The 8,540-nt window shown below is 45.5% G+C and overlaps 1 long non-coding RNA gene across 1 annotated transcript; it reads left to right on the top strand.

Moving 5' to 3' along the window:
* The first annotated feature begins 1,777 nt into the window (after window positions 1-1,777).
* Window positions 1,778-5,982, top strand: LOC142013290 (uncharacterized). The gene is made up of 3 exons (XR_012645594.1): window positions 1,778-2,386; window positions 4,162-4,460; window positions 5,205-5,982. It is a non-coding gene; the product is annotated as an uncharacterized LOC142013290 (long non-coding RNA).
* The last annotated feature ends 2,558 nt before the right edge of the window (window positions 5,983-8,540 follow it).

The following is an 8,540-nucleotide window of genomic DNA, read 5'->3' as shown; positions in this document are numbered from 1 at the left end:
TGGATTTCAGGAAGGCAGATTTTGGTAAACTCAGGCAGCTGGTAGGTAAGGTCCCATGGGAAGCTAAACTGAGGGGAAAAACGGCTGAGGAGAGTTGGCAGTTTTTCAAAGGGACATTATTAAGGGCCCAAAAGCAAGCTATCCCGCTGTGTAGGAAAGATAGAAAACATGGCAAAAGACTGCCTTGGCTTAACCACGAGATCTTGCATGATCTCAAAATAAAAAAGGAATCTTATAAGAAATGGAAACTAGGACAAATTACAAAGGATGAATATAGGCAAACAACATGAGCGTGCAGGAGCAAGATTAGAAAGGCTAAGGCACAAAATGAGCTCAAACTAGCTACAAGCATAAAGGGAAACAAGAAGGCTTTTTACAAATACATTGGTAACAAGAGGAAGACTAAGGAGAGGGTAGGGCCATTGATCAGTGAGGAGGGAGGAACAGTAACAGGGAATTTGGAAATGGCAGAGATGTTTAATGATTTCTTTGTTTCGGTCTTCACTGAGAAATCTGAAGGAATGCCTGACATAGAGAATGCTAGTGAAAAAGGGGTAGGCTTAGAAGTTGAAATAAGAAAAGAACAAATTAAAATTTACTTAGAAAAATTAGATGTCTGCAAATCACCAGGGCCTGATGAAATGCATCCTAGAATCCTCAAAGAGCTGATAGAAGAGGTATCTGAGCCTTTACCAATCATTTTTGGTAAATCGTGGGAGACGGGAGATTCCAGAAGACTGGAAAAGGGCAAATATAGTACCCATTTATAAAAAGGGGAACAAGAATAACCTGGGAAGCTACAGGCCAGTCAGCTTAACTTCTGTGCCAGGAAAGATAATGGAGCAGGTAATTAAAGAAATCATCTGCAAGCATTTGGAAGGTGGTAAGGTGCTAGGGAACACCCAGCATGGCTTTGTTAAAAACAGATCATGTCAAACCAATCTAATAGCTTTCTTTGATAGAATAACAAGTCTTGTGGATAAGGGAGAAGCGGTGGATGTGGTATACCTAGACTTCAGTAAAGCATTTGACACGTTCTCACATAATATACTTATCAATAAACTATGCAAATACAACTTAGATGGGGCTACTATAAGGTGGGTGAACAACTGGCTGGATAACCGTACCCAGAGGGTAGTTATTAATGGTTTTCAATCCAGCTGGAAAAGTATAACTAGTGGGGGTTCCGCAGGGGTCTGTTTTGGGACCGGTTCTGTTCAATATCTTCATTAACGATTTAGATATTGACATAGAAAGTACACTTATTAAGTTTGCAGATGATACCAAGCTGGGAGGGGTTGCCACTTCTTTGGAGGATAGGGTCATAATTCAAAAGGATCTGGATAAACTGGAGAAATGGTCTGAGGTAAACAGGATGAAGTTTAATAAGGACAAATGCAAAGTGCTCCACTTAGGAAGAAACAATCAGTGTCACACATACAGAATGGGAAAGGACTGCCTAGGAATGAGTACAGCAGAAAGGGATCTGGGGGTTATAGTGGACCACAAGCTAAATATGAGTCAACAGTGTGATGCTGTTGCGAAAAAGGCAAACATGATTCTAGGATGCATTAACAGGTGTGTTGTGAACAAGACACGAGAAGTCATTCTCCCGCTCTACTCTGCGCTGGTTAGGCCTCAGCTGGAGTATTGTGTCCAGTTCTGGGCACCGCAGTTCAGGAAGGATGTGGAGAAATTGGAGAGGGTCCAGAGGAGAGCAATGAGAATGATCAAAGGTCTAGAGAACATGACCTATGAAGAAAGGCTGAAAGAATTGGGCTTGTTTAGTTTGGAAAAGAGATGATTGAGGGGGGACATGATAGCAGTTTTCAGGTATTTAAAAGGGTGTCATATGGCAGAGGGAGGGAACTTGTTCTTCCTTGCCTCTGAGGATAGAGCAAGAAGCAATGGACTGAAATTGCAGCAGGGGAGGTTCAGGTTGGACATTAGGAAAAAGTTCCTAACTGTCAGGGTGATCAAACACTGGAATGAATTGCCAAGGGAGGTGGTAGAATCTCCATCACTGGAGATATTTAAGAAGAGGTTAGATAGATGGCTTTCAGGGATAGTCTAGAAAATGCTTGGTCCTGCCATGAGGGCAGGGGGCTGAACTCGATGGCCTCTCGAGGTCCCTTCCAGTCCTACTCTTCTATGATTCTATGACTCGTTCTGTCAGTTAGAAAGTGAGATGATGATTGAGTATGATGATGAAGGTTTTGAAGAGGAAATCTACTGCAGTCCAAGTACTCTCAAATGCTGGATGGCCTGACTGCATTGTTGACAGCAGAGTGGCAGTTTTGGACTCGAGAGACCAACATACACTGGTGGGACCACATCGTTCTGGAGTCCTGGGATGACCAGCAGTTGGTGCACAACTTTTGCATGTGTAAGTCCACTTTTATGGAACTTTGGGATGTGCTGACCCTTGCCCTGAAGCACAGCAACACAAGAATGAGGCTGGCTTTAACAGGTCAGAAGTGAGTGGCAATCGCTCTGTGGAAGTTTGCAGTTACCAGTCAGTGGCAAATCAATTTTTCTTGGGCAGATCTACACTGGGGACCATGGTGATGCAGGAAGTCAATGCTATCTGTCAGAGTCTCCTAAGGAAGACTGTGACCCTAGAAGATGTACAGGCCATAGTGAATAGCTTGGCTGGGCAGGGGTTTCCTAACTGCAGTGGGGCAATAGAGTAGGGCAATAGGGCCTCTGAGTATATAAACAGAAAGTGTTCCTTCTCCATGGTTTGGCAGGTGTTGGTAGATCACAAAGGTCATTTCACTGACATCAGCGTGAGATGGTTGAGGAAGGTTCACAACAAGCACATCATCACATTCTGGTCTATACAGAAAGCTCATGAATGGGACTTTTTTCTCAGACTAGAAAAATAAAGATTGACGACATGAAGATGCCTATTGTAATATTGGGCAACCCAGCTTACCCTTTGCTCCCTTGCCTTATGAAACCCTACACAGGAGCCATGGACCACAGCAAGGAAAACACCAAAGACTCAGCAAGTGCAGAATGGCAGGTGAATGCACCTTTGGCCATTTACAAGCGAGGTTCAAATGCCTATTGACCCATTTGGACATTTATGAAACTAATGTCCCCACTGTGATTAGAGCATGTGTTATTCTGCATAACATTGGTGAATCGAGGTGGGAAAATTTCCTGAATGACTGGAATATCGAGGCTGAGGCTATGGGGAGGGTTTACTCACAGCCACCTATGCAGCCATTCACCAGTAACCATGCAAGAGGCAGCAGCAATGAGGGATGCTTTAAAACATAGCTTCATGAATTATCTGCAATACACCTGATAGCAATGTATTTCTCTGTTGTAATAACAGCTAACCCCCACTCACCAAACTGATCTGTGTTCCCCACCAAATGTGAATCAATAAATCAGACCAGAAAGAATGCGTTTACTTGGCAGGAGGAGGTTAAGTTGCAGGCAGAAGAATGGATGTGGAGGGAGGGTCGTTTTCCTTAAAAAAAAAAAAAAAAGGGGGGGGGGGGCAGCTCTCTTCACCCCAACCCAAGTACCTCTGCCTCAAGTCCTCTGCACACCTTGGTGTAGTGGTGGGCAGCTGTGCTATGGGCCCTCTCCAACACTGCCCAGGTGCCTCTGCCACAAGTCCTCTGCAGACCTCGGCATAGTGGCAGGCAGCTGTACTACCAGCCCTCTTCACTTCTGCCTAGTACCCACAATTGTTTGTGCACCCTACCACTCATGCATACCAAAACAAAAGTCACACAGACCTCAAAAGAATAAGTTTATTCTGGGGGAAGGAGAGGTGGAAGTAGCAGAAAAAAACAGGGTTGTCAAGGGTGGTGGAACACCCTTTTGCAGTGGCTCTTGGGGCTAGAGCCCTTGGGCCTATAGTGGCAGGCTGTCCTTGCCTGCCCTCCCTCCCCGCATTCAGGGACTGCGACAAGAGGGATGGGGGGGGGCGCAATCCATCTTCAGGGGACTCCCAACTGCTGCCTTGGGAGCCCCTCTGCAGCTCCAGCATGGAGCACAAAACCTCCCTGTGGTTACTCACTGATGTTATGAGCTTTTCTATGTCCTCCCTCAGCTTTGCCACTTGCTCTCTCTGAAAGTTAAGCATACTCTGCTGTCACTGTTCTCTACTCTGCCGCCACTCTGCTCTCTCCTTTTCAGGTCACTGGTTTCTGCTTCAGACTGCTCCATGTACTACAGGATCTGATCCTGTTTGGACCTTCTGCACTTCCTCACTCTGTCTCCCCCACTGGGCATGCCAACTGGAAAGCGAAGGCCAAAATTGTGATACAATTCACACAAAGCACTGATCTATGGAATGAATGGGTGTCTATCTCTACTATCAGGGAAAGTTTCTTTTTGCAAGGCTGCCTAAGGCTTATTAAGGATGGGATTCAAAGCATGCATTGCACAAGTCACCATTTACCATCATTTATCCAGAACATTTAGTTGTGGACATGGTAAGCTATTGTCTGCTTTCTGGGGGTGGGGGAAGGAGGGGTATGCATAGAAGGGGAAGCCATCTGGTGTCCTGGAGCAGGGGAATAAGTTTTTTCAGCTGTGCTTGGAGCAATCCTCCACAAGGAGTAAGGCCCACAGAGACTAGCAGCTGCACTGTGAAGGGAGATGGTGGGAAAGAGTTCGATTCCAGCTGCATGGAAGGCTGGGTGCGGAGGGATCCCTGTAAATTGAAAAAAAAAAAAAAATGCCAATGGGGTTGTTTCCAGCCATCTGCTGGGTTGGAGTAAAAAAGTTTCTCAGCAGCCACCAGAGCAGCCCTTATCAGGGGAAAAAAAAGCCACATAAAGGAAGGCATACCCACTTGTGTTACACATGCCAATTTGTGGTAGCAGGGTCAACAGAGCCCAGCAAATGCATGGCGAGCAGAAAGGGTGGAAAACAGTTCAGTTCCAGCTGCATGGATGGCTGGGTGCAGAAGGATCCCAGTAATTAAAAAAAAATGCTGGGTTGGGGTGAGGGTGGGGAATTTCTAGCTGTTTGCCAGGTCACGATCAAAACTGAAAAAAAAAATGCAAGGAGAAAGGGAAGTGGGAGGGGAGACGGCCTGGAGAGCATACCACCCGCACAGAGGCGGGGAGACAGCACGCATAGTAGCCACGAAGCGTAGCACTGTGCTCCAGGGAGATGTAAATGGTCAGGAAGCATTGCAAAAAAATCCAACCCAAATTCCGACGCTTTTTTAGGTTGCCAAGGAAGACATCACCCTCCTAAAACTAACGAATATTGACAGAGAAGAGTTGGTCATTCTGTGTGACCACAAGCCTGGAAAATATGCAAAAATGCCATGTGCTGCCATGACACCAGATCACTATCTGGTTGCCTAATGTGGCAAGGTGTGCTACTGTGGAAGCCACAATATGTCAGGCCTGCCCAAAACCTGGTGCAAAAAATATAAGAATACCTGGATGAGGCCTTCGAGGAGAAATCCAGAAAGGATAAGCACTCCATTCCCAGAAATATTAACACGCTGTTCTGAGGGGCACAGATCCATAGAAAACTTATACCCGTAGCCATAACTATACCCTCCTGCAACCCGCTTCTAGCATTCAGAAAAAAAAAAACTCAAACAGCTTGGTCCTAGGGTCTTGGGGACCAGCATAGAGAAGACTGGTTCCAGATCTAGGGTGAAGAGCTCTGGACTGTCAGGAAGAACTTCCCCGGGCCCCTGCTGGTTGCCCCCATCCTCCTCTCCATTGGCCTCTTCTTCCTGGCTCCTCAGCTCCTCTCAGCTCATCCTGGACTCCAGACCAGGGCCTCCACACAGCTGTTGTAATGAAGAGTGGGCAACGTGGTGGAATCCTCCCCAAGAAGCACGTGCTGCTGTTCATAATAGTGGCAGGTCTTTGGAGATGACTCAGGCCCGCCAGATGGCCTCCTGGACTCTACTATAGGCCTGCCAGAGTTTTCACTTTCACCCAACATTGCATAGAGTCCCAGGAGTAACCCCTGGCAATCATTAAATGTGAGATCTTATCATATATGCTCATGTTTCTCTTGGACATCTGAAGTCTGCTTGCCCCCGATTCCTCTCCCCAAACTGCAAGAAGAATTCCTCTCCCCAAACAACAGTTCGTAAAGCAAATAGGATGTTAGGAATTATTAAAAAAGGGATAAATAATAAGACAAAACATATCATACTTCCCCTATATAAAACTATGGTACGCCCACATCTTGAGTACTGTGTGCAGATGTGGTCTCCTCACCTCAAAAAAGATATATTGGCATTAGAAAAGGTACAGAAAAGGGCAACCAAGATGATTAGGGGTTTGGAACGGGTCCCATATGGGGAGAGGCTAGAGAGACTGGCACTTTTCAGTCTGGAAAAGAGGCAATTGAGGGGTGATATGATAGAGGTATATAAAATCATGAATGGTGTGGAGAAAGTGAACATAGAAAAATTATTTATCTTTTCCCATAATACAAGAACTAGGGGACACCAAATGAAATTGATGGGTAGTAGGTTCAAAACTAATAAAAGGAAATTTTTCTTCACACAGCGCACAGTCAACCTGTGGAACTCCTTGCCGGAGGAGGCTGTGAAGGCCAGGACTCTATGGCTGTGTCTACACGTGCCCCAAACTTCGAAATGGCCATGCAAATGGCCATTTCGAAGTTTACTAATGAAGCGCTGAAATGCATATTCAGCGCTTCATTAGCATGCGGGCGGCAGCGGCGCTTCGAAATTGACGAGCCTTGCCGCCGCGCGGCGCGTCCCGACGGGGCTCCTTTTCGAAAGGACGCCACCTTCTTCAAAGTCCCCTTATTCCCTAAGGGGACTTCGAAGTAGGCGGGGCCCTTTCGAAAAGGAGCCCCGTCTGGACGCGCTGTGCGGCGGCAAGGCTCGTCAATTTCGAAGCGCCGCTGCCGCCCGCATGCTAATGAAGCGCTGAATATGCATTTCAGCGCTTCATTAGTAAACTTCGAAATGGCCATTTGCATGGCCATTTCGAAGTTTGGGGCACGTGTAGACGTAGCCTATTAGGGTTTAAAAAAGAGCTCGATAAATTTTTGCAGGTTAGGTCCATAAATGGCTATTAGCCAGGGGTAAAGTATGGTGCCCTAGCCTTCAGTACAAGGGCAGGAGATGGATGGCAGGAGATAAATCACTTGATCATTGTCTTCTGTTCTCCTTCTCTGGGGCACCTGGCATTGGCCACTGTCGGCAGACGGGATACTGGGCTGGATGGACCTTTGGTCTGACCCAGTATGGCCATTCTTATGTTCTTATGAGAGAATTCCTCTCCCCAAACTGCTCTGCCCTCACCCCAGCATCATAATCTCCTGATGGTTTCACGCTGGAGCTCTCTAGCGAGACTGAGGAGTACTAGGCAGATCACTACCCTGATTGCTCATGACCGAAGGAGATGCTTAACAATCCAATGGGTAAAAGAAATTTTTCCCTTATGGGTTCCCTTTACATTTCCAGGCCTGGGTGCTGGTGAATTCAAATTCGCAGGCTTCCTGTGACCTCCCTCCTGCGCACCTGGAAAGCAGCGGAGAGGGAAGCGGCCAAACCTAGCAAGTAACCACATAGCTTAGTGGGATACATATGGGACACTTCTGAAGGCTAATAAATTTCAAGACATGGTGCTTCCACACCGGCCTTTATTTTAAATTTTAACTTGATGTTACACCCAGCAGGTTCCGATGATATTATATCAATATTAGTGCTTCCTAATTTGAGCTTATGGTATTTACAGTGAAGACAGTGTTATTTTAATATCGAGCTAACTGCCTTAAATTCGAATTTATCTCGTAGTGTAGACATAGCCTAACATAGTGAATGCCAGTGAAAATGGGGTCAGTTCAGAAACTATCATAAGGAAGGAACAAGTTAAAATTACTTAAGACAAGTTAGGACCTGATGAAATTCAACCTAGAATACTCAAGGAGCTGACTGAGGAGATATCTAACCCATCAGCCATTGTTGTTGAATAGTCATGAAAGACAGCAGAGATTCATAAAGACTGGAGAAGAGAAAATATAAAAAAAAACCAAACTCATCTTAATTTCTATACCAGTAAAAATAATGGAGCAAATAATCAAGGAATTCTTTTACAAACACCCAGACAATAATATGATAAGCAATCGCACGGATTTGTCAAGAACAAATCCTGTCAAACCCACTTAACAGTTTTCTTTGACAGGGTAATAAGCCTCATGGATAAAGGGGAAGCAATGCATGTGGTACATCTAGATCAGGGGTCAGCAACTCTTCCAAGACAAAATGCAGAAATTTGACCTTTTGACCTCTATATACAGTCTGAGTGCCAATACTTTTTAAAGTCACTAAGAGTCCTAATTCCAACAGTTTCATTAATAAATAAATAAAGATGCAGGGCTTTACTGTTTAGGTGATGCTTGGTAGCATTAGCTGATTTTTTGTCAATTCACAGTTGGCCTGGCTTTGAGCAAGCTCCCAGCTGCATGGGGGAGGAGGGACAGACAGATAGTCCATCTGGCCCAATATGCTGTATGATAACGGTGGCCAATGATATACACTTCAGAGAGAATGAAAA

Source organism: Carettochelys insculpta, chromosome 5 (genome assembly GCF_033958435.1).
Source record: "Carettochelys insculpta isolate YL-2023 chromosome 5, ASM3395843v1, whole genome shotgun sequence".
Classification (NCBI taxonomy): domain Eukaryota; kingdom Metazoa; phylum Chordata; order Testudines; family Carettochelyidae; genus Carettochelys; species Carettochelys insculpta.
Note: the sequence above shows the minus strand (reverse complement) of the source record. Positions and strands in the feature narration are given on the sequence as shown.